The following is a 7,746-nucleotide window of genomic DNA, read 5'->3' on the forward strand; positions in this document are numbered from 1 at the left end:
GTATCCAGAGGTGTGGCTTTGGGAAATGATTGGAGAATGAAGGATCTAACCTCATCAATGGATTAATCCATTTGACAGATTAAAAATCTGAATGCACTGCTGGGAAAAGATGGAAACTAGGCAGCTAGGGCATGGTTGAAGAGTTAGGACAATATTGGCATGCCCTTGAGGCCCCTTCTGTCAATCTTCCTCTCTCTAGCTGCCATGAACTGATAGCTTTCCTCCACTGCACCTTTTCACCATGATGTTTCTTTTTGAAGCTAACCGACCATGGACTTAAACCTCTGAAACCATGAACCAAAGTAAATCTTTCTTCTCTGAAGTTGGTCTTACTAGATATTTTGGTCACAGCAAGAAAAGCTGACTAACATAGTATCTATATAATAATAAAACAGTTTTTCTTTAAACTGGAGTTTTCTTTCTAGGAAACAATTTCCTGCTGTGAAATTTCCTGCTGTGAACCTTATCTGTTTTCTAAAGGAAATGTGAGCCAACAGCATTAATTGCTTTTTAAGTTTAGGTAATTTTGTTTGCTTTTTGCTTCCGTGGCTGCCTTTTTGTAAATGTTTGCTGACTCTAGCAATAGTGGAGTCCATTATGAGTCATATGTAGAACTGCAAAATAAAGATAGACTTTGGGCAGGGGTACAGCTCAGCTGGTAGAGTGCTTGCCTCCATGTACAAGGCCCTGGGTTCAATCCCTAGTACCACAAAATAAAGAAGAACGAAAGAAAATGAAGATAGACTTTTTCCCTGCACCTCTTTTTTTGAGCAGTTTAATTCTAAAAATGTTGCAAGAAAAAAACAATGGTCAGATACCATGGAGCATGCCTGTAATTCCCAGCGGCTGGGGAGGCTGAGACAGGAGGATTGAGAGTTCAAAGGCAGCCTCATCAATGGCAAGGTGCTAAGCAACTCAGTGAAACCCTGTCTCTAAATAAAATACAAAATAGGGCTGGGGATCTGGCTCAGTGGTTGAGTGCCCCTGAGTTCAATTCCCAGTACCAAAAAAAAAAAAATTTTTTTTTTTTTTTAAAGGTCTAGGCATAGTGATGCAGACATATAATCCCAGTGACTCAGGAGGCTGAGGCAGAAAGATTCCAAGTCAAAGAGCATTGGCAACTATGTCAGACTCAGTGGCGCACACCTGTAATCCAAGAGGCTCAGGGCATTGAGACAGGAATATTACAAATTCAAAGCCAGCCTTAGCAATTTAGCAGGGCCCTAAGCAACTTAGAGAGACCCTATCTCAAAAAATAAAAAGGGCTAGGGATGTAGAACAGTGTTAAAGCATCCCTGGCCTCAATCCTTGGTATCTCAAAAAAAAAAAAAAAAAAAACACATCCATGTACCCTTCACCAAGATTTGTTTTTTGGTTGCGTGTTTTCATGTTTGCTTTTAATTTTTCTTTTCTTTTTCTTTCTTTTTTTTTTTTTTCTCTCTTTTGTTCCTGAACTATTTGAGTTATTTGCAGACATCTAGACACTTCAGCTTAATCTCATACATTGTTTGCTGGGGATTGAACCCAGGACCTTGTGCATGCAAGGCAAGCACTCTACCAACTGAGCTATATCCCTAGCCCTTAACCTTAATCCTCTAAAACACTAGCCTTTTTCTGCAGTACTACAAAACATTGAACAAATTCAGAAAACTAGTATTTATGCAGTGCTAGTATCTAGAATGATTTACTCTCCTTACTCATATTTCCATGATTGTCCCAGTAATGCCATTTACAGCTGGATTCTTTTTCCCCCCTCAGATCCATGCAAGGATCGTTGCATTGTTTTGTTTTTGTTGTGTTTTCTAGTGCTAGAGATTAATCCTGGGGCCTCATTCATGCCAAGCAAGCACTTAGGATTGAGCTACATCCCCAGTCCTTGCTTTTAATAATTTTGTTCTTATTGATTGTTTTTTAATTGGAACAATTTGCCAGTTATTGTGTTTTTTAATTTAGGCCAGTACTTTGCAGACTATTCCTTCATTTGAGGATATAGTTCAGTTGGTTGAATACTTGCCTCGCATGCACAAGGCCCTGGGTTCAATCCCCAGCACCACAAAAAAAAAAAAAAAAAAAAGAATATTTCTTCATTTGGATTTGTCTAGTTGTCATCACTTGATTAGATTCACATTAAACATTTAAAAACATTTTTTTTGTAGTTGTAGGTGGACAGAATGCCTTTATTTTATTTGTTTATTTTTTGTGGTGCTGAGGATTGAACCCAGTGCCTCATGCATGCTAGGCAAGCATTCTACCACTGAGCCAAGCCCCAATCCCACATTAAACATTTTTGACAATGCTATAGAACCAGACACAGTGACACACACCTGTAATCTCAGCAATTTGGGAGACTGAGACAGGAGTATCACAAATGTAAGGCCAACCTCAGCAAATTAGGAAGGCCCTAACTAAGTATGATGTTATTTTAAAATTAAAAGGGCGGGGGGTATGACTCAGTGGTAAAATGCTCCTTAGTTCAATCCCTAGTATCAAAAGAAAAAAAAAAAAAGCTAGAGAATGGCACAGTCTCAGGATGTATGTCATAGAAAATTTTATCAGGGCATGGTTTACCAAATTATTTCACTCTAAAAATACCTTCTCCTTTTGCACTTTAAAAGTAATCTGTATGAATGGATTTTTAAAATGTGGCATTTATACACAATGAAGTATTACTCAGCACTAAAAAATGACAAAATCATGGAATTTGCAGGGAAATGGATGGCATTAGAGCAGATTATGCTAAGTGAAGCTAGCCAATCCCTAAAAAACAAATGCCAAATGTCTTCTTTGATATAAGGAGAGCAACTAAAAACAGAGCAGGGAGGAAGAGCATGAGAAAAAGATTAACATTAAACAGGGACGAGAGGTGGGAAGGAAAGGGAGAGAGAAGGGAAATTACATGGAAATGGAAGGAGACCCTCATTGTTTTACAAAATTACATATAAGAGGATGTGAGGGGAAAGGGAAAAAAATCAAGGGAGAGAAATGAATTACAGTAGATGGGGTAGAAAGAGAAGATGGGAGGGGAGGGGAGGGGGGATAGTAGAGGATAGGAAAGATAGCAGAATACAACAGTCACTAGTATGGCAATATGTAAAAACGTGGCTATGTATATGGGGTAAAAATGGGAGTTCTTAAAAAAAATAATAATAATCTGTATGGGCTGGTAGAGCGTGCACCTTGCACATGTGAGGCACTGGGTTTGATCCTCAGCACCACATAAAAATAAAGGTATTGTGTCCATCTACAACTAAAAAACATTTAAAAAGTAATCTGTATGTATATTTGAGAGACTCAGAGATAAATATGGTCTGGAAACCACTTCCCAAACAGTACTTTTAGATCCATCAAATTCTGGTTTTGTTTTTGTTTTTGTTTTGCAGTGCTGAGGGTGGGATCCAGGGCCTCGAAGATATTAAGCAGGTGCTCTTCCAGGGAGCTTCATCCCTAGCCCAGTCCATTCAATTCTTTTTGTTTTTCCAGAGGCATAGACAAAGGTTTATTTAGGAAAGCAGAGGCACATTCAAGGGAGAATGTGAGCCTTCTACAGAGAGAGAAACAGCAACCCGTTTGTGTGGGGTGTTGGGTTGGATTAGAGTGGAGCTGGGACAGGATTATGAAATTCCATGCCGGTTTTCCCAGTACTTGTCCATTGCCCTTGTGTGGGTTTTTTGGGGTTTTTTTGTTTTTGTTTTTGTTTTTGTTTTTGTTTTTTTTGCAGGCAAGGGCATGGATCTTGTGTGCAGGCCAAATATTCATGGGTGTTTCTTGTGTTTCAGTGGTTCATGGGTACTTCCTTTGATACTCAATATATCTCTCTTTTGGGTTCCCTTGTCTCCTTCCCCTCCCCCCAACAGTTTGATCCCTTTGTTATTTTTTATTTTTAGTTGAAGCTGGGCATAATAACTTATTTTGTTTATTTTTTTATTTGGTGCTGAGGATTGAGCCCAGTAGCCTCTCTTGTGGTAGGCAAATGCTGTACCACTGAGCCCCAGCCCCAGCCCTGATCCCTTAATCTTAAGGGTTAGTGAGGGATGAAGATCTGTCTTTTATGACTCCTTTAGACTGTCAAGGGGTAATGACCCTGCCTAGTCAGGGATAAAGGAGATAGACCCTGGCCTCAGTTATGGAGATGGGTTGGAATTCTTATATTGCCATTCCCTTAACATGAAATTGTTAGTGCCATCAAAGACCCCTATATAAGCCACCAAGAAATGTCACAGGAGCATAGATATAGCTAAGGAATTTCTGACGAGGTGGCAGCTCAACTCAATACCAGCAGCGTTCTTGGCATACATGATAGAAGAGAATTTCAGCAGTCCTGTGCAGAGCCATGGCCAAAGGTTCACTTAGGAAAGCAGAGACATATTCAAGGGAGATGTGGGCTATCTTGAGAGAGAAAAGTATTTGGGAAGGCTGGGGTTGTGGCTCAGTCAGTGGTAGAGTACTCACCTAGCATGTGTGGGGCACTAGGTTCGAACTTCAGCACCACATAAAAATAAATACATGAAATAACGGTATTGTGTCCATCTCCAACTTAAAAAAAGTATTTGGGGCAAAGAAAGGAACATATTTTCAAGGAGAATATAGGCCATCTCTAGGAGATCCTTTGAATTCTTGTCAGAATCAGTTAATTATTTTGGTGATTGTGGTTACAGATTATTAAGTTGTTTTTAGCATAAATTTCACTTTAAAATAGAAAAGTGGTTGGGTGCAATGGCACATGCCTGTAATCCCAGTGACTCAGAAGGCTGTGGCAGGAGATCTAGAGTTCAAGGCCAGCCTTAACAACTTACCGAGACTCTGTCTTAAAATAAAAAGTTAAGAGGGCTGGGTTTAGAACACCTCTTGGTTTAATCCCTAGCACCAAAAAATGAAAAGATGATCTAATAGATTCTAAATATTGGGCTGGGGATGTGGCTCAAGCGCGCTCACCTAGCATGCGTGCAACCCAGGTTCGATCCTTAGCACCACATACAAACAAAGATGTTGTGTCTGCTGAAAACTAAAAAAAATGGATATTAAAAAATTCTCTCTCTCTCTTTAAAAAAAAAAAAAAGATTTTAAATATTTATGGAATGAAATGAGTATGCAAATTAGCAGAAAATGGTATTATCCCAGAACATATCAAACATTCTTACCAAGCAGAAGATTCCTTGAGATTGTATGATATCTGGTGACCATTCAAGGCATAGAATTATGATTGGGATAACTTCATCTAAAAAAAAAAAAAAATACAGTGGTCCAGAGTCTGGAATGGATAGAAGTTTGTCTAAGGACAAAATTATTTGCATTGGAAAGAGAAATTTTTTTACTAGTATTTATGCTGAACAAGTTTGAAATAATGGACAATTAAGTGAGAAACCATAAAAACATACCCCTCTAGAGGGTGGGGTGTCTTTATGACATGTGCACATTGTTGCCATAATGAAATTTTTTTGGTGAGGGGATTATTGTTTCTCTCTTGCCAAACAACTGACACTGATTTACTTTGCCAGAAATGCAAATACCAGGATAGGGAGGGCCTGTGTGAGTGGTGATTGCAGTTTCCTAAACTGGTATAATTCTTATAAATTAACAAAATTAAATTCTATAAAATTTAATTTTCTGTAAGTCTAATTATGGCTTCCTTTTTTTTTTGATGGTGCTAGTGACTGAACCCAGGGCCTTGTGCGTGTGAAGCAAGCACTCTACCAAGTTATATCCCCAGCCCCAGAGATGGAACTTTTGAAACAATGAAATTCCTTCCATCTTCCTTCAAAGCTGGATTTCAGTAGAACCTATTTTTCTACCAGTTTGACCCCAAATATTTCTTGAGCAGTGAGCATGATGACCTAGTTTCCTCCTCCCTAGGTGGGATCTGTGCTGTGTCCAGTAACAATTGCAAACATGAAATGAAGGAAGTTTTCACAATGAAGTGAAGAAGCAAGGAATTGGTTAGACCCAGAAGCAGAAGGTCAAGATCTGAAAGGAAGGAACTTATCAGAGGAGAATCCTCTCCACCCCACCCTGCCCTTGGGAAAGTGAGCTTCCAAGAACTCTCAATTGCTCATCCCATCAACTTTCTCCACAGGTGTCATCAACAAGCAGGCGGTGTTGTAAACACATAGCAATTTTTTAGGGATCATAAAAAGCAGACATTTTTAAAAAGAAGAGAAAGATGGGATGGGGATGTGGCTCAAGCGGTAGCGTGCTCGCCTGGCATGTGTGTAGCCCGGGTTCAATCCTCTGCACCACATACAAAGAGGTTGTGTCCGCCAAAAACTTAAAAATAAATATTAAAATTCTCTCTCTCTCTTTAAAAAAAAAAAAAAAAAGGGAGAGAAAGAAAGGTAAAAAATGGTTCTGCCTTTATTCCTCAGAACCTAAGAATATACTGAAGGCTTGCTAAGGGCTGTACAAAAAAGCAGAAGGAAAATTCTTGTCTTGTGATAACTTTCTAGAAGAGACCACACAGCAAAAGCAAATCACAGTGCACATTTATCTTTCTATGTCAAATAAAGGTCACTGATAGTCTGTGCTTCTGGAACTCTGTAAAGGAGAGGTCTATAAGAGTGTCCCCCAAGCTTGACTTCATGAACCAACAAAATTTCCAAAACATGTTGAGATCTGACATGGGGTTGCCAAGATTTTATTTTGCTAATTAACTTTGAAAAACTCTTGGGACCAAGGTGTTGTGCAGTGGTAGAATGTTTATCTAGCACAGGCGAGACTGAATTCAAACCCCGGCACCAAAAAAAGAACTCTTTATGTTCCCCTTCTTTTTCACAGTTCAACTTAAACCTATGCAAATACTCTGCATCAGTGATTTTATTTCTGTTTAGAGCCTAGGTCTAAGAGTATTGTTAGAGAAAAGAATCAGAGCTAGTCTTTGAATGGGGAAGATTTATATGAATAGAGGTAAGTATTAAAAATATTTTAAAATATTTAGTATATTTGAGCATGGTGGCGCATGCCTATACTAACAGCTACTTGGGAGTTGGAGCCAAGGCCAAGTTAGCTACTGTTTCGAAATATAAAGGACTAGGGACATCGCTTAGTGGCAGAGTGCTAGACTGGCATGTGCAAGCCCCTAGGTTCAATTCCTAGTACAGCAAACAAACAAAAATTCAAAACTACAAAATAAAATTGAAATCAACACCAGTAATATGACATGATGGATTGGATTTTTCCAAAATTAGTTGGCTATTTACAGGGTGAATATGTTACAGATATAGCCCAGGTTCCTTTAAGTTTAGTTTAATCTACATTACTGAAAAGTACAATGACTCAGGTCCTATTTTTCTCTTTGATTATGTACTTTTCATTTATATAACATTTTCACTGACTTCAGAGTTTAGCACACTATGGGCTGAATGCAGCTGACTGCAGTTTTATATGGCTTATAAGCTAAGAATGGTATTTACATTTTTAAAGATACTGTTGGTGTTGCTCAGTGGTAGAGCAGGGACACTACTAGCAAAACTCAAGGCCTTGAGTTCAATCCCCAGTATACGTACACACAAAAAGGAAAAAAATCTAAGAGGAATATTTCATGGTACATGAAAGTCATATGATCCAATCAATAAATGGGCCAAGGAACCGAACAGACAAATCAACAATCAACAAACATGAAAAAATGTTCAACATCTCTAGCAATTAGAGAAATGCAAATCAAAACTACCCTAAGATTTCATCTCACATCAGTCAGAATGACAGTTATCAAGAATACAGACACTAACAATAAGTGTTGGGAGGATGTGGGGAGAA

Source organism: Callospermophilus lateralis, chromosome 11 (genome assembly GCF_048772815.1).
Source record: "Callospermophilus lateralis isolate mCalLat2 chromosome 11, mCalLat2.hap1, whole genome shotgun sequence".
In the NCBI taxonomy this organism is placed as follows: domain Eukaryota; kingdom Metazoa; phylum Chordata; class Mammalia; order Rodentia; family Sciuridae; genus Callospermophilus; species Callospermophilus lateralis.